This window comes from Panthera leo, chromosome C2, assembly GCF_018350215.1.
Source record: "Panthera leo isolate Ple1 chromosome C2, P.leo_Ple1_pat1.1, whole genome shotgun sequence".
Taxonomy (NCBI): Eukaryota; Metazoa; Chordata; class Mammalia; order Carnivora; family Felidae; genus Panthera; species Panthera leo.
In genome coordinates, this window is record NC_056687.1 from 49,554,641 (window position 1) to 49,577,561 (window position 22,921).

The 22,921-nt window shown below is 40.5% G+C and overlaps 1 protein-coding gene across 5 annotated transcripts in view; it reads left to right on the top strand.

Moving 5' to 3' along the window:
- The window catches only part of ZPLD1 (zona pellucida like domain containing 1), a 536,628-nt gene that overhangs the window by 306,432 nt on the left and 207,275 nt on the right, over window positions 1-22,921 (top strand). The gene's annotated exons all lie outside the window — the stretch shown is intronic.

Below are 22,921 nucleotides of genomic sequence, written 5' to 3' on the forward strand. Positions count from 1 at the left end.
CTTGAGGTCATATATTCGAGGGGCTGGCATTTCCAGCTTCTCAGGTGGATAAGTTCCTGCTTTTTACTATGATTCATATGGTGAAGGATTTATCAAATAGGAAAAGGATTTAGATGCTGGTTCAGGCAACAAATCACAATGATATTGGAAGATCGGCCAAGACTAAATTCAGGGGGTCAGCCATAACTGGTAAGACATTTAAGCGCTAACTAGTATCTCAACTTTTTCCTTTCTTCCTTTATTTCCCTCTTTATTCCCCCTCTTTCTCCTCCATCGCTTTATCTTTATCTCTCTCTGTAATATTCCCTCTCTTCTCTATCCCTCTCCCTCTCTTCCATTCTCTTTTTCTTTCTCTTCTCTGCTGTCTGGAAGATTCTAAATCTGGAACTTGAAGAGTATTCTTCCAGCTATGGATTCTCTAACTATGTTTTCCCTCTGGCTTTATGTTGCCTAGGATGCTACTCAGTCCTTATGCAGAACTCCACCTGATGATGGAAGTCTTGGTACACAATCCTCTGTCCTGTGCTTGGGGGCTATAGTTCTATGAACACAAACAGCTCACCTAAATAATAGTGACCACAGCCATGTCTTGCCCATATACCTCTGCTCTTAGAATGTGTCTCCTGGGGCACCTAGGTGGCTCAGTTGGTTAAGCATCCAATTTAGGCTCAGTTCATGATCTCACAGTTCATGAGTTCGAGCCCCGTATTAGGCTCTGTGCTGACAGCTCAGAGCCTGGATCCTGATTCAGATTCAGTGTCTCCCTCTCTCTCTGTCCCTCCCCACTTGTGCTCTGTCTCTTTCAAAAGTAAATAAACTTAAAAAAAAAAAAAAGAATGTATCTCCTAATGCTGGCCATTGTCTACATCATACCTGAGCCTTTTAATGAAGTGTAGGACCAAATAAATTCCACTGGGAGTGAGAGGGGTAGGGGAGGGAGGCCAGTACAGTCTGAGACATTGTCTCAGGTGGGACTCCACCTTTAAAAAGACAATTTTTTGTGTGCTTTCTATTTTATTATTTTTTAAAGATTTTTTAAAAAAGTTTATCAATTTTGAGAGAGAGAGAAAGTGCTAGTTGGGAAGGAACAGAGAGAGAGAGAGGGAGAAAGAGAATCCCACGCAGGCTCCACCCTTCAGCACAGAGCCCAACATGAGGCTTGAACTCATGAACCTTGAGATCATGACCTGAGTTGAAGTTGGAGGCTCAACCAACTGAGCCACCTAGGCGCCCCTGCTGCTTTCTATTTTAAAAGTAAGTGTGAAGTTTCCATTAAACTGAGGTTTGTTTTACTATATTAAAATGTATTTAATTACTTTGCTGTTGAGTAAAATTGCTCCGAGAAGCTGCATCATGTTTATTTCACGGCTTTGAGTCCTTTTGGCCGAATCAACAGTTACGCCTCACATTTGAATTTCCCAGTTGAGCCTAGGCGGGAACCGTGGTAAGGATGGTGGGGTTAAGAGTCACACTGAACTGGGTTTACTGCAGCTACTTCAGCTTAGTTGTGTATTTGTAGGCACAAGCAGCCCTCATTTTTCCCATACGTGAAAGGAATAATTATGACCACACAGGATTATTGTGAGGATAGAATGTGCACAAAAGGATAGAAAGCATTTAAAGCACTTAGTGTAGAACCAGATACACAATAAACATGCTTAATAAACATTCTTTATCATTGTGATGAACAAGCCATTCGGGTACTACACTGAACCATCCATTTGTTCTCATTTGCCGCATGTGAATTTGGTCTGGTTTCTTCAGTAATACTGAGTTAAAATATGGCTGCTTCTAGTGCAAAGGCAACCTAGATATCAGAGTTGCTTTGATGTTGTTCTGTACTGGGGCGCCTGGGTGGCGCAGTCGTTTGAGTGTACAACTCTTGATTTTGGCTCAGGCTGTGATCCCAGGGTTGTGGCATTGAGCCCTGTGGTGGGCTCTGCACTGACTTGGAACCTGCTTGGATTTCTCTCTGTCCCTCTCCCCGACTCACACTCTATCTCTCTCTCTCCAAGTAAATAGTTCCATATTTGTGCCTCTTTCAGTAAGGCAAACTGTATGAATAAAACATTTTCAGTTTAGAAGAAAGGGCTGTGGGTGGGATGAGGACAGGGTTTATTTTTTACTCTCATACCTCAACTATTTGGTTCTGAAATGATTGAGTGATTTCGCAATTGGCAGCTAGCTGGTGCCATAAGCTTTTAAGCTGGGTGAGACAGAATTTTGAGGAAGACAGAAGAGTAATAGTTTGCTCTGGCTGTAGGACTCATTCTTTAAGTTTGGTTCCTGATGTCTTGCTTGTATCCCCTTTATCACTCCTTGCTCTCAAACAGAGCAGAGATGGAAGTCCTAATTCTTCATGTTGGTTGGCTTAAGAGATTCTGGAAGAGGATCTGAGAAGTGGTCATTTTAAATGATCTCTTGAATGGAACTTATTAATATAGGGAAAATAGGGGAGTGTGTTTTCATTCAGACCTTGTTCCAGTTTGTGCTGTGGTGAGTAGAGAGATACTACCTACACCAAACACAAGCATCACCTAGATACCTACTAGGTGTAAGACAATGCCATAGATTCTCTAGGATATAAAGAAACTTAACACCCTGGCCTGGCGTGCAGGCACTTTACACATGAGCAGGAGAAAACAGCATATACTCATGCAGCACTATACTTAATACAATCACTAATGTAAACTCTCTTAGCACAAGGACTCTTGATCAAATAATTGATTCAACAAACACAAAGTATATACAAGCTCCAGAGCAGCATGGTGTGAATTTGATTGAACTAGATATGTCTCACAGTCTAGTTGGAAGGGGACACATACAGATGATTGTGGTGCAGCTTCTAAGACAAAGAGCTGGTCCTGCTGAGGGAGTCAGGGAGGCTCACAGAGTGGGGCCTGGACAGAGTTATGTCTTTGGAAGGCATGTGGTAACAAACAGTAAGCAGAATAGATTGGAATAATTCTGGTAATGCTGAGGACTGGGCCTGGAAATAGAAAGGAAAAGATGAATGCTAAAGCCATTTTCAACTTTAGGATCTAAAGAAAGGCTTGCAGGGGCACCTGGGTGGCTCAGTTGGTTGGGCATCTGATTTAGCTCATGTCATGATCTCAGGATTCATGGGTTTATGCTCTGCATCAGGCTCTGCTCTGACAGTGTGGAGCCTGCTTCGGATTCTCTGTCTCCCTCTCTCTCTGCCCCTCCCCTATTCACACATACTCTCTCTCAAAAAATACTTAATAATATTTAATATTTTAATAATATTATTATTACAAAAATAATAAAGGAAGTCTTGCCAGTCTCTGTGCCTCTGTGATGTACTGGGTGATTTAGGAAGAATTTAGGGAGAGGGAGGATTCCAAGGCATGGAGTTGGGTGCCCAGTGGAATAATGTATCATGGATATAAAGCTTAGGCAGCAGCAGTGCTAAGATGGTACGTTTTAGATTCAGACTGAACTGGGTTTACTGCAGCTACTCCAGCTTAGTTGTGTTTGTAGGCACAATCCGGCCTCCCTCAGCCTGGTTGTGCCTACAACTAATTTTGTCTCTGAGAGTAAGACAGCTTTAGAGCTTACAGTTGAACTCTAGGATATTCCTAAGTACATATCGAGGCATATATTAGTAGTGAAGTCTGTTGGAGAGTTACTAATAGGTCCTTCCCCTCAGTGTCCCCTGACAATGTCTAACATCTTTAAATTTTAAATATAAGTAAGTAAAGCTTCCCCAGAAGCCCTTTGTGACAGAAATCATTATTTCCCCCAAATTTCTTGACTATTTCTTCAGAGTCTCTCCGATCTGTGCCTTATCTTCAATCCTATTTCTGTGATATTGTTTGAATCTTCTTTCTTCACCTTCTGGGCTAATAAGAGACTACTGACTTTCCTTTTGCTTCCAGTATCTTCTCTTTGTTTCGCTCTCCTCACAGTGACCTGAATGATCGTTCTAAAGGACATATCATATTTGGTCTGAAGTGGGCCCTAGATAGTTATACACATGTTGATCTCCCCATATTAAGGGATACTGTTTGAGGCTAGAGATAATGTCTTATTCATATCTGTATTTCCTGAGTCAAGTACCATATCTTTCTCATATCAGGATCTCAATAAATATGGGTTATGGACTTGTGTTCCCACAAAATCATATGTTGAAGACCCAACTTCTAATGGAGCTGTATCTGGAAATAGGGCATTTAAGGAGCTAATTAAGGTTAAATGAGGTCATGGGGTGGGCCCTTATCTAACAGACTAGTGCCTTTATAAGAACAGGAAGAAACACTAGAACTCTGTCTCCTTGCACACACACAGAGGAAAGGCCACGTGAGGAAATAGCAGGACGCCATTGTCTGCAAGTTGAGAAGAGTAGTCTCACGAGAAACCAACCATGCTGGCACCTTGACTCTAGACTTCCAGACTTTAGAGCTGAGAGAAAATAAACTTCTGTTGTTTAAGCCACCAGGCTGTGGAATACCTATTAATAAGGCAGCTGAGAAAGGGCTGGATGAGGCAGACATGATGGGTTGTCCAATAGCCATTTGCCATGAAAGGCAAATCCTGTAGGATATAAATCACTGTAGGGTACTTGGTGTTGCAGATGACCTCAGAGTTTGTGGACATGAACAGAGAAGCAAGAAAGTACATCTTCGGCTGTGGACTCGAGGCTAATTTTAGATTTATCCCCCAAGAAACCAAAGGAACATTCAGGTATTTTAAAGAAATGCATTCTGTATGAGGAGCTTTATTTCTCCTGCAATCCTGCTTTTCCTACACAAACTGCTGGGAGGTGATGATGACCCAAGGGAAGTTGATGTTATTAGAGGAAAGAGCAGAAGAAGGATTGCTGGGAATCTGAGAATGTGTCTCTATGTGTCAGGACTCATAGGGTTTTATAGGCTCATGAATCAAGCCTGTGGCATTCTGATTTTGATTTAAGATTATCCACTGGGGAGCAAATTTTGTTTGAACTTTGTTTAAACCTTCCTGAGCAAAGAGATCCTTCAGATATGTGCTATGAGCTTCCCTGTACAGCCGCACAGGACACTTGGGGGATGGATGTTTCACATAATTTACTGCAAGCATCAACTGGCCGCACACCACTGCTCACCACACGGCAGAACAGTATTTAGAGAGGTGCTGCTGGCCTTCTGTTTTCTGTTTGGTTGCTGCTCCAGAGTTATTCTGGGAATTAAGATGGAAAGAAAATCAGAGAATTACGATGAAAACAAACAAGGATAAGGGGCTTTATTCAGCTGCCTCACAAACAATGAATCCTCAAAAATTAGTGACAAATATCAAAGCCAGTTCTTACTCTTGCAGCTATCATAAGTTTTTAGCTTCCGCTACGTATTTTCTTAGCTAATTTACTTTGTCGGTTTGTGCCAGTGTGTTCATGATGAGCTCTCCTCTACCATGTTGTTTGGGATGCAACTCTCCTTATTATGAGAACGTTTCTTCTTTAGGTTTTCATGATTTATAATTTTCACAGTGCTTTCCCATCTTCTGTGTTATTTGATTTATACTTGGGCTACATCAGGTTTCAAGTTAATGAAGGACCGGAATTTTTTTTATTCAGTTCACCTCCTAGTGCTATGCCGTCCAGCACTCTTCCTATTTATTCACCAATGATTCATTCAATGATTGTGGTAGGTCTTAAAGTATTAGGAATTCTGGACATCTTTCAGATAAAAAAACAGACCTATCTTATAGAGAATTTTTAAAGTAAACACCTGAATTATAGGGAGCTCAAATAATTAAGAAAGCACATGGTTTAATACTGGTCCTTTTGGGGGTGCCTGGGTGGCTCAGTCGGTTGGGCGTCCAACTTCAGCTCAGGTCATGATCTCGCAGTTTGTGGGTTTGAGCCCCGCATCGGGCTCTGTGCTGACAGCTCAGGGCCTGGAGCCTGCTTCAGATTCTGTGTCTCCCTCTCTCTCTGCCCCTCCCCCGCTCATGTGCTGTCTCTCTCTCAAAAATAAACATTAAAAAAAATTAAAAAAAATACTGGTCCTTTTGTTTCATGATTTTGTCATTTGTTGAATTTTGTATCAATTTTTGACTTCGGTTGGGTTTCATCTCTCTTAAAAACTGAGTGTTATATATATATATATATATATATGACTCAGATGACACATGGGTGTTCTATCTTTTGCCATTTAGAGATTCTCAGAAAAATAGGAACTATGTAATTATTTTGTGTTATCTATATATAATTGGGAAGTGTGAACAAAAAAGAAATAGAATTACACTGTCTTTTATGGTTTGCTGAATTACAATAAACAGTGCTGATGCTATCAGTTTATATAATTCCATCTTAGATTACTGCTTTTTGATTGAAATTTAGCCAAATTGAAACCTGTTTCATTAGGATGTGGTTGTATATCATAGCATGATGTACAGAGGGCACGAGTGTCATGATTGAGCCCATTACTAAAATGCAAATAATTATTTTTTGCATTATTTTATATATTAAGGGAAGAGGTACGAAAAAAATAGAAAAGTATACTATGAGTTAGTTTATTGTTGTCTCTTAAAACTGGAGCTATATTCTAAAGCTTATGACTGACACTGAAACCATGAAATAAAACAACTATGTTGGCATATCAGCCATTATCTACATTTAGTTGCCCAGAATTGAGTTAAAAGTAGGAGGGGGGGGGACCAACCATGAACTAATTGAATTCTATAAATCAATTAAAAATGTGATTAATATCATTATCAGGAACATATCTATGGTATTACAGCAATTATGAGCACTTTTACAATCCATATTTCTTGTTTCCATTAACAATGCCTACATGTTCTGAAGGTTGCATAAAACAATATTTGAAGAAAGGAGGTGAAAAAAATGAGCCATTGCTTTTAGTACTACTTGACCTTCCTGCTCAATTACATTTGGAGTTCAATGATACCATGAAAGAAGCTAAAAATGGTTTGGGGAAGAGTCAACCCAGAGGGTGTGTGCATCTCAAGCCAACACAAAGGAAGAGAAAGGTAAGAATGCTTCTGCCAGATGATGGCCACCAGATGGCAGTGCATCTCAAGGAATGGGGAGAAGGAGGCTCCTCTGGACAGGACAGGCCAGAAATCTAGTTTGAATACTAAGTATCTGCTTTAAGCCAGGGACAGGAATGGAGATCTGAAAGTATTCAAATATTTCAAATATTGCAGAAAAACTTGGAAAAACAGCATCTTGCCAACCTCAAATGCTTGATGGCTGAGATTTAATCTTGGGTGGTTCCGAATGGAGCATTTATTTGATGGCAGATCTTTTGGAGGCAGGGCTGCCCTCCTCAGAAAGCAGCCACAGCCCTGCAGGAGGCACATTGTAGGGCTGTGTGGGGGCCTCTGCTTCTTTTTAATCTGTGTTCTCTCCTGAGATGATTTCAGGGACTCCAGTGGTTTCTGTGTCATCTACACCCCTGCTGATGACCCACACATCTATCTGCTGCCTACTGAGAATGCCATTTTCCAAGTTTCACAGATATCAGTCTCCAAATTAACTTTAGTGCCTGGCCTTCCACGACCCCCTCCTTTTACAGTGTTTGCCATCTTACCAAACAAGCCATCCCTAAAACTAGAAATCTGGGAGTCATATTTTAAACTCTCCCTTCCTCCATTCAGTCTTAGGGCCTATTGATTCCACCTCCAAGTTTTTACCACCCTGTCCACTTTTACTATGCCTTGATCATAGCCCATGGTCTTATACAGAACTTCTGAAATAATCTCCATGAATCTATTTTTTTCCCTTCTTATCCATTCTTTGTAGCCAGAGTGACTTTGGAAATGCCAATAAGATGATGACATACTTGGCCTGACCATGATCTCTGCTACTCTCTGCTTGGTCTCTATGAGCCAGTCACACTGACTCTCTTTCAATTCCTGTTACCATGGTTTGGAATGCTCCTCTTCTCCTTTTTCTCTAACTAGGTTTTCTCTTTCAGATCTCACCTTAAATATCAATAGCTCAGGAGGCCTTTCCTATCCCAGAAGACTAGGTCAGGCCTTCCTGTTAGATAGTTTGCTACATCCCCTGTGTTGTACTTACCACACTTATAATCATTTATGTGCTGTTTCCTGTTAACCTATCAGCGCCATGAGGAAAGACACCATAACTGTGTTGTCCATCACTAGATCTTCTGTGCCTAGCACAGTGCCTGGGATATAGTTGCCTTTCAATACATATTTGTAGAATGGATGACTTCATGAATGGAAGTATTTGTGAGAATTGAATTAATGAGTTAACAGGCATAACTTAATCTTTTAATGGTGGCCATTTTGGTAGAGTTTTAGGGTGGTGTAGGAATGGAGTGGCATGCTTCAAGACTTTACTATAAAAAGAGAGGTCATGGAGCATGGTTAGAAAACTCTATTTCTTCTGGTGTCTGCCATGGGCCCATAGTCCTCGTACAGTGGTGGGGAAGTCTCACTAGCTCCTAACCCTGGGGATATGGAGCAGTGATGGAAGGAGGAGATTCTTGAGAGAACATGTGTGGTTGGCGTATGGTTTTATTTTACCAGGCTGAAGACAGTTGTGCTAAGAACAGTGATGTGGTAAACAAACAAACAAACAAAAAAGGCCCTTTGCCTCTTTTCCTACAGGAATTTAGGGGAGGAATATAGTTTATTTGGAAAGTCTAGAGTAGAGCCTTCCAATAAAACTTCCTATATATCCACTATGGTAGCCACTACTCATATGTGGCTTTTGAACACTTGAAATGTAGTAAATGCAAATTAGAAACTGAATTTTTCATTCTGCTTAATTTAAATAAATTTATATTTAAATTTAAACTAATTTATATTTAAATATAAATAGCTACTTGTGGCTGATGATGACTGTATTTGTTAGCACTAGAGGATTGGAGTTTTTCTGAGATAAGGATGGCTGAGTGCCTCAGATGGTTCGTCCTGGAGTCCCTTGCATTACCAAGAATCTGAGTTATGGACTTGACATACTTTCATTAATACTGATACTCCCTTTCCAACAAGCATATAGAATCAAATCTTTCTGGAGAAGAAATAAGATGTGGATCTTTTCGTAATAGGAAAATGTAAGGGGCTATTTTATAAGCCTGGCTTCCCCTCATTCCTAGCATGTGCTATATCATCTTCTATTTTACTGTAGTGGATTTCATTTCCCATCACGTAAAAAGAGATGCCTCAAACTTATTCCAAAGTCACTTTTAGAAAGCAGTTGGTTGAGATATTGTCTTGCCTCCTGGGAAACCAAATAAGAAGTCTTCAAAACAAAGGAGCAGCTATGGTATTTCTGGAATTCCAGTGTGTCTTGTTAGTGTTGATATTGAACCGTTTGATGCTTTTATGACATATTTCATGATATCAAAGCACTTTACAGAATTGAAGTCATGTTTCTAACACTTGTTCAAGTTCAGGTACTGGCTAGAACAGTACTTGCTACTTAATCTTTTCATGTAGAGAGTAGATGAAAAGTACGTAACCATTTTTTGTGTGTGCACAGTACATATAAGAAACGTAGGCTTGTGTTTGGCACACTAGGATCGGTGGACAAGACTGCACATGCTTGGAGGAGGCTGGCCTAGTAGCTTTGAATGATCCAGACTTTGTCCACCTCTAATGAGAGCTAAGGAAGTCGTTAATTAAGCACATATTACCCATTTGTCACACTGCAGTTGGGAAGTTCTGTTGACTTGATGCTCATGAGGTCTAGAACAATGCTTTCTAAAATTTAGTGTACATGTGAGTCAACTGGACATCTCATTCAAATGCAGATTCTGATTCAGAAATTCTCAGATGGATGTGAGATCCTGCATTTCTAACAAGCTCCTGAGTGATGGCTCATCCACTGACTTCACTTTAAGTTGTGAGGTGCAAGGACATAAGTTTCATTTGGTCAGTTCTGTATTAAAAAGTCTTTCTCCATCACTACAGAAGTTATTCTTTTTTTAAAAAAAATTTAATGTTTATTTACTTTTGAGAGAGTGAGACAGACAGGGGGCAGGGCAGAGAGAGAGAGAGAGAGAGAGAGAGAGAGAGGGAGGTAGAGAGAGAGAGAGAAGGAGACACAGAATCTGAAGCAAGCTCCAGGCCCTGAGCTGTCAGCACAGAGCCTGATGCAGGGCTTGAACTCAGAGAATCGCAAGATCATGACTCGAGCTGAAGTCGGACACTTAACTGACTGAGCCACCCAGGTGCCCCACTACAAAACTTATTCTTAAATTCTGTCAACTGTAATATTGTGCTATTAGTCCATGTAAGAGTAGATGGAAACATTGATTCAAACTCTTTCCTTGGACTGGAGAAGCAGCTCAGGACACACACATGGATGGCCATGTGTTTACATTTTCATTAGAAAACAGCACACAGGTAAGAGTAACATGCTAAGAAGCAGGCAAACACAGCATTCCTTAGCTCATGTCAAAGACCACCTCTGACGGCAAGGTTGGAGGAGCTGTTGGAATAACTCTGGAAATGGGAGACCTGCCTTCTGGATCCAACTCTTCCCTCACTGGCTAACTTACTGTAGGAAAGGTATTAACTACATTTCTTTGAGCTTCAAATTATCATCTTTTAAACATGAGACATGCAGATGGTGGAAAGACAAGTTCTCTTTTACTTTTCTTCTGAACATAGGTATTTGCGGTGCCATGGATGTGTGTCATGGGCTGCCAGCACCTTAATAATAACCAGGAAGGGGAGCTGTGTTCTCCGTCAGAGGAAAGGTGACTGCTTTATGTAAAAATGGATTAATTTTAAAGTAGTAGTGATACTAGGTTTGTGCGTTAGTGTCTTGTAAATCCACTTACTTAAATTTCAATCTGTTAATTCCTTGAGTGTAAGGACACTTGGCTCAGTGCCAAGTACAGGGCAGAAACTTAAATTATTGATAATAGTAATAATGGTGGAAGAAAGCATCCTATGGTTGTAGCCCAGAGCTCGGCACATAGTATGTGCACAATAAGCAGTAAATATAAAGAATTCATGAGACTAGTAATGACTATTGAGCCACTGCAGATGCCTTTCTTTTTCAGAGGTGAGCTCTGTCAGCAGAGAAGTGGCTTCATCCCCACTATAATTTCACAAAATTCTTATAGTAACATATGCATCTTCCAGACTTTCTCTGCTTCTCTGTCTCTCAACACTTAAGAATTTTCTAAAATGCCCCCTTGAGTTTTAATGCACTGGTGATAAAGGTCTATGTCCCCATAACAACATCCATGTGACAAATGAGCCTGGGTCATTTGGGATTTTCAAACTTTTCTTTACCTGTCCTCAGGATCTATAAAATTATGACCTTAAACCATAATTTTCCAGTTAGCAACAATCTCTTTATTGCTTATACAGTAAAACAAATGGAAAAAAAATCAAGGGCCATGCATTTGCACAGACAAGTGTGAACATTTGAGTCATCACACACTCATGGACATCTAAACAGAGAAGGGTAAAGAAGGTAATCAGTGAGACATAAGTATGAACTAACCAGAGTCTCCATAATCTCAGATTTAAAAAAAAATTTAGGTAATTTCCACAAAGAATTTCACTTTTAGCTTCTCTCTCTTCCTGTAACTCTCCCATTAAGTAAAACACGATGATTATTTTGGTAATTTATATGTAATTGATTAAAAATTTTTGTTTTGGCAGCTAAAATAATGCTGTATCTCCTCATATATATTTGTCTATTAGTAGAACCTTGTTACATTTGACATTAGGATGCTCTGGATTTGAAGTAGCTGCTAGATTCTAGCCAATAACTTATCATTCTTTGACAAAATTCTCAGATAATACAAATCCAATGAATCCAAGCCAGATTAGCTTTTGACAGAGAGTTTTCTTTTAGAGATAACACAGCTTAAATTTATATAGCTCCTTCCCCTAAGAATTCAGACTGAAAAGAATTCAGACTGCTTATTCTTTTCTCACTAAATAATTTAATTGCAGTATCATTTCTTAAAACCTGCTCCTCTACCTGTCTTCTCTAGTTTGGTGTATGGCCGTGTCCCAGTCCAACCCAGGTCTGGGGGTGTGCCCCTGTGCATTTTAACAAGAACCATAGCCCATTCTAACTCCCACTCCATCCTGACTTGAGAAACATGGTTTACATTATCACTCCCCACAAGGTTGCCTAAGAAGAAACCTGGAAGGAATCTAATTCCTTTTCCTTACCTCCTTTGCTCCCATTTCAAACAAAGCTCTGAAAAATTCTTTCTTCCTCTACTTCCATGCTCACGGACTTAAGTCAAGTCCTCCTGATTGTCTCCTGGTCCATGGCAGTGGCCTGTCTTCTGCTTCCTTTTGCACCCTTCCAGTCCAGTCTCCATACTGTGACCAGAGTAACTGTAAAACATGTGTGGGATTATACCCTTCATGGTCCACTTCCTTATGGGTCTGAAGGCTATGTCTATGGGCATGACATATGATGTTCCTCCATTGACTCTTCCTAACCTTGTCCATCTTACTTTGATGTCACCTCATTCCTTCTCTTCCCTTATATCTCGGGTTCTAATTACTTGGACCACTTCATATTTCTTAAATACACCATGTGTTATTATTATTTTTTTACTCTGTCATGCATTTTCATGTTGTTTTCTCTGCTTCACTTTCTTCATCTACTTGGCATACTCCTAGTCACTCTTCAAGGTCCATTTAACAGCTCACCCTTTGTCTGGAACTTTATATCACTCCCTCCCATCCATCTTTCTCAGCATAATTAATTACTGTATTCCCAAGGGACTGTGTATGTGGTTCTGTTATAGCACTTATCATGGGATGAAATTTATGAATGTGTGTATCTGTAGGCGTTTAAAATCTCTGAGGGTAAGAATCAGTTTTATTGTTTTTTTGTATCTCCTGTTCTTTGCACTTAGTAAAATACTCTATAGTTGTGTGTTGAATTGGCCGCATCAAACCTTGTCATTTCCTGGGGCACCTGGGTGGCTCAGTCGGTTAGGCATCTGACTTGGCTGAGGTCATGATCTTGCGGTTTGTGAGTTCGGGCCCCACGTTGGGCTCTGTACTGACGGCTCAGAGCCTGGAGCCTGCTTTGGATTCTGTCTCCTTCTCTCTCTGCCCCTCCCCACATGTGCTCTGTCTCTCTGTCTCTCAAAAATAAATAAATGTAAAAAAATTTTTTTTTAAACCTTGTCATTCCCTCCATCCCCACCCCCTCCCCCACCTCCACCTTTTAAAAAATGCCCCCCGCTGGACACTTCTGGAGGACTCAGTGGGATTTGCAGGTCCACCCATCTCTAAACCCCAGTTTCCAGTTGCCCTGAAGTCAGCTGTCACAGCAAGTCCTTAGCCTTATGGACCAAGGGAAGGCTGAGAAGTTGGATGATCAGAGACATCTGGGGAACCCAACTCGTCCAGTTACCCTTACTGTCCCAGAGCACAGGGTCCCAAGGTGTCTCACTCAAGCATCCATCTTTCTAGGCATCCTAGAGGCTGTGCATATCACCCCAGGGTACCAATAGAGGGACTGATGAGCGGGTTTGCCCATGATTCATACTAACCCAGAGCTACTAGAAACATGAAGGCAGGAGGTATGCTGTGAGACAAAGTGCCATGAGCTGGCTCCTCCCAGCCTGCAGGCAGGCTCCCATTGTTTGCTCCAACCTAAAAAACTTTCATGGCTCTCTGGCCACAGGTGGGGACCTTCGGGGAAACACCATGGGTGGTCTGTGTTTGTCTTGCCCCCAAATAAAGCAGCCACCTCCCTGAGGCCAGCTCTTGGGTTGGGTCTTACAGGAACTTGGGGGAAAGGGCAGGAACTCTTTGCATGGCCAGGGCAGAGCAGGGAAATTTCTGGTTGGGAAACACCTAGCACCCTGGGGTCCCACAGAGCCCTGACTATGCCACCAGCACAGAGACACAAAGTGTCTCGCCTTTACTTCCTTTGTCTCTCAGCATCCCAGGTACAGTGGGGTTGACACAGGCTACAGAAAGAGGGAATTATGGGCTAGGCTGGCTTGTTATTTACACTAACCTGGAAGTGTTAGAAACAAGAAGGCAGGAGGTGTGGTGAGAAGCAAAGTGCACATGAGCTGGCTCCTCTGAACCCACAGGCAGGTTCTAAGGGATTGTTTGCAGGGTCCCATCTCATCAGGGCTCATGGCAGACACAGGTAGGGGCCTGTGGGAAATACCGTGACTGGTCTCAGTTTGTCTCATTTCCTCTTTTAACATATAAGGCAGAAACTGCCACCTCTGTATTACAGAAGGAGGCAAAGTTCTTGCCCCAGAGCCACAAGCAGGTCAGGCAATGGCTTCAGGAGGAAGGGGGTTGTAGGCAGTGCTGACAAATTGACGTTGGTGCTGAGGCACCAAGTAGGAGATCTATCCTCTGCTGTGCAATGATTTCTGTGTCTCTTGCCCCATTTGGGTAAGAACTTCTTGAAGTCAAGGACTGTGTGTGTTTTGTCTTTGTTTCTCCAGATCCTATTAATATTAGTTTTCGATTGTTGCTATAACAAATTACCACAAACTTAATGGCTTAAAACATCACAAATTTATTAACTCGTAGTTCTGGAGGTTAGAAGTCTGATATAGGGCTAACTAAAATAAAGGTGTTGGCAGGGCTGAGTTGCTTTTTGGATGCTCTAGGGAAGAATTCGCATTGAAATCTTTTACATCTTCTAGAGGTTGCCCACATTCTTTGGCTTGTGTGTTTTTCCATCTTCAAAGCCAGATGGGGTCTTTGGTGGAGCCTTGGTTACATTGCATCGGTATGACATCTTTCATCTCCAGGTCAGGTGATTCACAGTCAATTCTATCTGCTACCTAATTTCCCCTTTGCCATTTAACCAAACATATTCATAGGTTTCAGAAATTAGGATCTGGACATCGTGTGTGTGTGTGTGTGTGTGTGTGTGTGTGTGTGTGTGTGGTAGTAGCAGTAGCAGTAGTAGTAGTATTCTGTCCATCACACTATTATAAGATCTGCTCATATTAGGAGATAAATAAAATTTGTAAAATGAATGTACAGTGTCTGTGGTGAGTGTGGCCTGGCTTTAAGCCTAAGGGTTGTGAAAACAACTGGGGAGGCAATAGTGATTGGGAAGAGAGTGGGGGGCTGGTGAGTGAGAAATTCACTGGTAAGAGTGGAGAGTTTGGTTATAGGTCCTGATGATTGATTTTTCTGTTAGGGTCCAGTAGTAGTATTCTGTCCATCACACTATTATAAGATCTGCTCATATTAGGAGATAAATAAAATTTGTAAAATGAATGGACTGTGTCTATGGTGAGTGTGGCCTGGCTTTAAGCCTAAGGGTTGTGAAAACAAGCCTTGTGAAGGCAATAGTGATTGGGAAGGGGGGGGGCTGGTGAGTGAGAAATTCACTGGTAAGAGTGGAGAGTTTGGTTATAGGGCCTGATGATTGATTTTTCTGTTAGGGTCCAGTATGGCAGACTTACCCTAACATGACCCCAATGAATCTCACCTCCTGATGAGATTACATACTTGTGTAATACTTTCCCCTTGACTGTCAGCAGGACCTATGACTTGCTTCTAAACAATAGAATATGGCAAAAATGATGGGATGTCCCTCTCATTATTAGGTTATTTACACGGAAAAGGTGATAGGATGGCATTATGTTATGTTACATTATTTGACTTCAGTCTTAGTTGATTGGAGCTGGAGATTCACCTTGTGGGCCCAATGAAGTCAGTAGCCATGTCAGAGAAGCCTGTATTGCAAGTGGCCTCTAGAAATGGCAGGCAGCCTCCAGGACCTGAGGGTGACCTCCAGCCAATAGCTAGCAAAACCCAGGACCCTCAGTAATACAGCCCAAAGGAAATGAATCATGTCAACAATCTAAATGAATTTGGAAGAAGATGCTTCCCCATTTGAGCTTCCAGATGAGAATGCAGCCCAGTTAGCACCTTGATTTCAGCCTTGTAAAACTCTAAGCAGAAGATCCAGTTAAGCTGTTCCCAGAGTCCTGAGCTACAGAAACCATGAAATAATATATATATGTTGTTTCAAGCTGCTGAGTTTGTTTGAATTTGTATAGAGCACTAGAAAACTCCTGCAGCCGATTTGGGAATGATGTTAAGAGATGGAGATGGAATTACTCTGTCCATGCCTATGGGAAAATAGTTCCTATTTTACAGCTGGAAAAATGAGGAAGAGCAAGTTGAAGCTCATTACTCTTTATCCAATATTCAATGAGAAAAATAAAAGGAGAATTTATTATTCTGATTTCTGCTGGGCTTCCTCCAGCCCTTCCTGTGGCCATCACTTAGAATTAAAGTTCATAGCAGGGGACTTTGTTTCATTAATCCTCACAGCAGTGCTCAGAAAGAAGGCTTCTTGAAGGTTTTTTGGGTTTCTGTCTTCTTTCAGAGTTATAGAGAAATCCCAGTTGTCTAAAATCACCGTGAAGATTCAGGTAAATAGCTGGACGTGGATGACTTACACTCATTATACTTAGCAGTGAAGTTATTAAAATTGTATATCAGGCTTATTGAATATACTGTTTAACACCCCTATCCTATAGCTATAAAGATAAGTCAAAACTCAGCTTGAATTAAAGCTTGAGTCAAAACTCAACTTATAAAGATAAGTCAAAACTCAGCTTGAATCTTTTTTATTTGAACAGTCTACTTTAAATTCATCAAAACTATTTAGATGATAGATTATTATACATGTAAATGACTTTAAAATCCTTTTGCCTAGCCACTGTCCTCATTTCACATATGGGCTTATTGAGTACAAAAAGATAAGGTGAATTGTCTCAAATTAGCTGTCACACAGTTAATTCCTACTAGAATCTAGTCTCCAAGCTCAAGAGTTTTGTATTGTTTTCACATATAAACGCTGGAATCAGAATTTATGGAAGATAGTAGCAGTCTGTTAGGTCCATACTCCTGGTTTAAATACCAAATATATCCAAAGAATCCCAGACACAAAATGATTTCTCTTTACATAAATTCTAAAAGAAGTAATATGATTCTTAGGAGCCTCAGCTTAATTTCATTTGCTGTCTACTGGCGTTGTAATAATTATCCTTATATTCCTTGGTTAGGTATTATGGTCTGAAGTGTGGTGCTATTTTTCACAGGCCTATGGACTCTCTTGTTTCAGACTGAGGGACCAAGGACAAGGGACTTGGAGTCATACCATCTTTGTTCTGGGTTGGGGAACCAGGTAGGAATTTGGAGCAGAGGTCAAAGGGGTACTTGTATATGAATTGAGCACCCAGATAGGAGATAGGCTTTGACGTGGACTTCCTATATGGTATCATGAAGAATATGAGTGTGGCACATGAAGAGCTAGTAGGTCACTTGATGCTGGCTCAGAAAGTGGCATAGCTGAGGTTCTGGTAGAACGTCCTTCTGGAGCTGAACACAGAATCACAGAATGTTAGGGCTGGAAGGTACTTCGAAAATTATCTTGTTCAAGCCCACCTTTTACAAATAAATGGACTCAGACATAGAAAGATAACTCCAATGGGGCACCTAGTTGGCTCAGTTAGTTAAGCATCTGACTCTTGATTTTGGCTCAGGTCATGACCTCAGTTTGTGGGTTTGAGCCCCACATCGGGCTCTGGGCTGACAGTGTAGAGCCTGCTTGGGATTCTCTCTCTCTCTCTCTCTCTCTCTCTCTCTCTCTCTCTCTCTCTCTCTTTCTCTCTCTCTCTCTCTTTCTCTCTCTCTCTCTTTCTCTCTATCTCTGTCTGTCTCCCTCTCCCTATCTGTTCCTTCCCCACTTGTGTGCTCACTCTTCTCTCTCTCTCTCTCCCTCTCTCAAAATAAATAAATAAACTTAAAAAAAAGAAAGATGACTTGATAAAGAACATATAGCTAGTTAATGGCAGGCTTAGAACTTGGAACCTCCTGGGCATCATAACTATTGTTTGTTCATTTGTTTATTTATTTGCTACCTTTGCTACTACTTTTTTTAATCCATTGCACTCAGTATTTGATGCAACACACACACACACACACCCCTTTGCTCCTCTACCAAGTTATTGGAGTAACTTGATCTTTATAGCCAAGATGCAAATCCACAAAAATGCTTTGAATGCTTATTATGGAGGTTGTGTGGTAGATGACTGGATTTGGAGTTAGAAGACCAGGGCTAGCCTTCAGGTCCTCACATACCCATGAATACAGGATAATCAACTTTTTTGAGTCTCATTGTCTCCCTGTATAAAATTCAGATAAAGAGCTAAAGGTGAGAACAGGGGAGCAATGGCTTGGAAGACTCAGGGTGAGGCTGGGACAGTGGAGTGCCTATTGTGAGGAGTTTGGCTAACTTGAGAGCTGCTGCTTTGTGTATTTCAAACTGCTCTACAAATTTAGTGTTATTATTCCCATGTACTGGTCTCTATGGTGAATGCAGGATATATATATATTGCCTAACACATAGTCCTTGCCTTCTATAAAGTTATACTAAAGTGATAACCTTGATGTATAACAGGGAAACATATACTGAACGGCCAATGAATGGCAAGGACAAATATTTAGAAGTGAGGTGACTAGGAAATGGGGCAATTGGGGCAACTTTGTAGGGTTATGACTTGAGCTGGGTCATGAAAAAATGTAGCAGACAGGAAGGGACCATCTCACGCAGGTGGGACACATTGGACTAAGACATGGAAAAGCTTAAGGAGAGGTGAATATACAGAAGAGGAAATACCTAAGAAAAATATTTACAAGAGTAGGATTAAGTCATGGTGGGTATTTACATCCAAGCCTTGCATATCATGATGCAGGCAATAGGAGCCACAGGTGACTTTTGAGCAGGATTAAGTTGTCCAAAGTGATGGTGATGGAATGTCCCTTTTGCAGGAGTGTCAGTTGGTTTACAGTAGGGAGTAGAGCAGAGAGAGCTGCTTATTCTTTTCTCCTCCTTAGCACCTCAGGGGCATTTGTGCTGCTGACCTTTTATAATGACACTTAGAAAAGGGTTGAGATTATATCAGGCTCTACTTGTAAATGATTTCTGGAACACCTCCGCCTCCCATCCTAGCATAGGCCTGTAAGTCCTGTTCCTAAACTGCACAAAACCACAAGGCTGATTGCCTTGTCTTAGTTGTGAGCCAAATGACTTTAATGACTAGCAATTACATTACAGAACAACTGACAACAAAAAGGTCATGTTTTTTCAAGGTACAAGGAAAGGAGACAGAATCTTGAAACCTCATAAAAGGAAAAGGGAACTCTTAAGGTCATTGCATCTGTTCCTGACAGAGTAGGACTTTTTTTTCCCCCTCCTCTGTATGTTTACTGTGTTTTATATACTCTCATTTAACTGACTGAGCAATGGCTGTTTTACCACTTCTAGTGGAAGATTTTTTAATAGGTTAATTGTGTCACTTACCACCATTGACATTCTTCTGCTTTTCAACCAGAACATTCACATAACAAAAGACTTGATAATATTCTGGTCCCTGTTGTGTAAAAAGCATTATTTAAGTGAATATGAAAGCAATGTTTTCATGTTAGGTGTTACCACCTTAAAAGCTGTAATCAGTGAGAATATATTATTTATATTTTGAACTTTCTTCTTTCAAAAGCAAACTAGTCACCCATCCAGAATCAGATTGGGAGAAAAGCATTAGTGTGCTTCCAGTCATTGAAGTGACATATGAATATAAACATAATGGAGAAAGAGAAGAACAGTTCAGTGGGATTTAATTATTATTCAAATGAAAAAATAGAGAGTGTTTCACTTTCTATATAATTAAAGAGGATTTTGTGTTGGAGAACATTGCTCTGTGATTTATACATTACCTCTCCGCCCCCTCAGAGATCATCAAGGCCTTTGGCTTAGATTTAAGTAATGACATCTTCACAAAGACAGGGAACTTTTAAGATCAGAAAAACTCTTGAAATGCATTCTAATTCATATAGACCTCCTCTTTATTCTGTATTAATTTTATTTTTTCCTTCAGATTGATCTTCTTGCTAGGACTTTCTTATTCATTAATTTATAAGCCTAAGTATGTTAGTTGGACTCATCTGAAGAGTAAGGATGAAGCTACCAATTCTCCTTTCAGAGATGTTCTTAGTAAAAAGCAGTTCAATGGTGATGAAATCCTATAATTTCGAAGTGCTGTGCATATTATTAATTATAGACATTAATTCATGTTACTCTGCTCCTGATGAAATGCTTTGTCAACCGCAGAACACTTCTAAATGTTGAGAAACAAATCCTAGGAGAGGAGATGCTTTTATTAACTGTTATTGTATATTATTATTTATTATTGTTTTATGATGCTTGTGTGACCTTGGGCAAGTCACTGAGTTTCTCTCACCACTCTCCACACTGGGACCTCTCATGAGTATATGTATACTGTAAACTCCTAATTCTAGTGTGCTTATCTCTACAAATCCCAAATGCCTCCCTCACAACATTCCTTTACCAATGAAAAAAGAGCAAATTAAAAGGTAATTTTATTGCACTATTTGTGCCATGATTTGGCATCTCGGATGGGTACCCCATACCCATACCCATACCCATACCCATACCCATACCCATACCCATACCCATATCAGGCCTAGAGAGAGAGGAGCAGTAATGTCACACCTCCATGTGTTTGAACAGTTTTGCTTAACTTGGCCTTGAAACTGGGACTCTGAGTCCAGCTGGCCACTGATAGCACCATAGGCTGTCCATGTAATTAAAGACATTTGCATTCCTTGGGCAACTCTTTGGTGGCCATCTGTGGCCTTGACTTTGGAATCAAGTAGCAGGGTATGGTGGTGGCAACAGGGGGGTAAAGATCCTGACCGCTCCAGATCTGACTGAAGAGGAAAACATGCTACTTGGGGGATTTTCTACCAAGAGTCTCATTTTTGCCTCAAAGTTGTTGTGAAGAGCTGAAGAGGAACAATAAGTTAAAATACTTTTAAATAATTCGCTCTTATGGGAGTTGTTTAAGGATCTAATTGCATTGACAATCTTTTCATATTCCTTTTTAGTTTTTATTTATTAGATTTTAATGATGCAGAAGTAACCTTTGTTACTCAGTGAACGTTGACACTATCCTCCCTTGCTTCCTTAGCAGTCCAGAAGATGACATTAATAGTCTCATATAGGTTATTCAAGTCAGTCTATGGAGAAGCTCAGGGTAATATTTGGCAATGGAGAGAATTAGAAAATGTACAAGAACTATAACCCACCATAATGGAAATGAGAGAAGAATCTTGGATTCTAGGGAGAAATGGTAGAATACTCATTTTAGCAAAATGAAAAAATTCAACCTTGAGGAACCCCAGCTTGGAAAGCTTTTTTCTGAGCTTCATATTTCTTTTTTTTCATTCTTAGCAAAAAAGAAAAGAAATCAATATGCCATAAGCAGTTTCTGAGGAGCAAAGACAAGCATAAGTAGAAGCACATATATTCATCTCTACCTCTACCTTTACCTCCATCTCCATCTCCGTCTCCATATCATCTATATATCTATATGTCTATATCTCTGTCTATCTTTCTATCTATCTATGGGAAATTTTAGAGGTATTCTGAGAGAATCAAGTGGCTTGGAAAAGAACTGATTATTCCAAGGTTCAGGTTGGGGAGCAGAGACAGAAGCTGGGAAGGGAGGACCCATAAATCTCGGAGACCAAATGGATTGAAAATAGACTGGGAAGAATGTTGTATTTCCAAGGCAGAAATCAACTTATTATCATGTAAAATGTTGGATTAAGTTAGAGAAACAAGAATCTTGAGGACAACATTTAAAATAGGACAATTTGAACTCCCAAAGGTTTTCCAGGCAAGGATGTGTGAAACTTTCTCTTGGACACATGTTGACAGTTACATGAGAGAAAGCCAACGCAGCTTCATTTTCAGTCCTGTCCAGCAAAACTATTTGACATCATAGCAGATTCTTGGAGATTGAAAAGTTAAGTGCCAAGCCTAAGAAAAAGATGTGTTTGCTATTGTTGAGGATACTGCTTGTCTCTGAAAGAGAAAGCAGAAAAGAGAAGGAGAAAAAGGAAAAACAGACTCAGCAACACAAGAGAAAACATTTTAAATTTTGGATGTGTTGAGTTTAAGGTATTGTGAGAATCCAGATGCAAGTGCCTAGCAAGCAGTGGACTCAGAGAGACTGGACTCAGAGAGGCCTTGATGAGAGATGTGGATATTGGATCAATCACATGTTCAAGAATGTTGGAGGCTTGAGACAGATCAAAGAGGGTATAGAGTGAATTGAATAGAGGGTCAAAGTCAGAATCCTGGCTTATATCTGCCTCGAAGAGGATGAGAAATTAGCAAGAGAATGAGAAAGGAAAAAGAGATCTAAGGAGATCCAGGACTGAGCAATGTCACTGAAACCAATGTTGCAGAGAATTCCAAATAAGGCATAGTCAATAAGGAGGTCAGCAAGTTGGGTTTTTAAGATTCACTTGTTTTTGGCAAATAGTAGGACACTGGTGATTGTATCCAGCTAGCCTCACTGTAATGATCAGGGCAGGATCCTGACTACAATGGGTTGAATGGAGAATGGGTAGAGAAAGGGAATCTTTGGGTGAAGACCATTATTTCTAGGCTCTTAATTGTGAAAGGAAGGGGAAATATATTTTAGTGAGAGAAAGGCTTGAAAGATCAAAGTAAAGACTTGAGCATGTGTGTAGATTATGGGAAAGGTGTCAGTAGAGTGTGGAAACAAAATGTAGGAGAGAGGATTAACTAATGGGCTTAGATCCCAGAGAAGACAAGAGGACATTAGATTAAGAGTCTCCTGGCCCTCTGAATTAGAAACTGTTAAACAGTCTAAGCTACATAAAGCAAGGAATGCCATGCAACCTTAAAAAGAATGAATCATTTTTTAGCATTGATATAGGGAAGTCTCCAATATATATTATAAATATAAAAAGCCGGGTAAATAGTGTATTCAGTATGATACTAGGACTACAATGAATGACCATATGGATTGTGTACTGATATGTGAATGATGTGCCTCTTGAATTGTGCATTGCATGGTCCTTTAGGTGACAC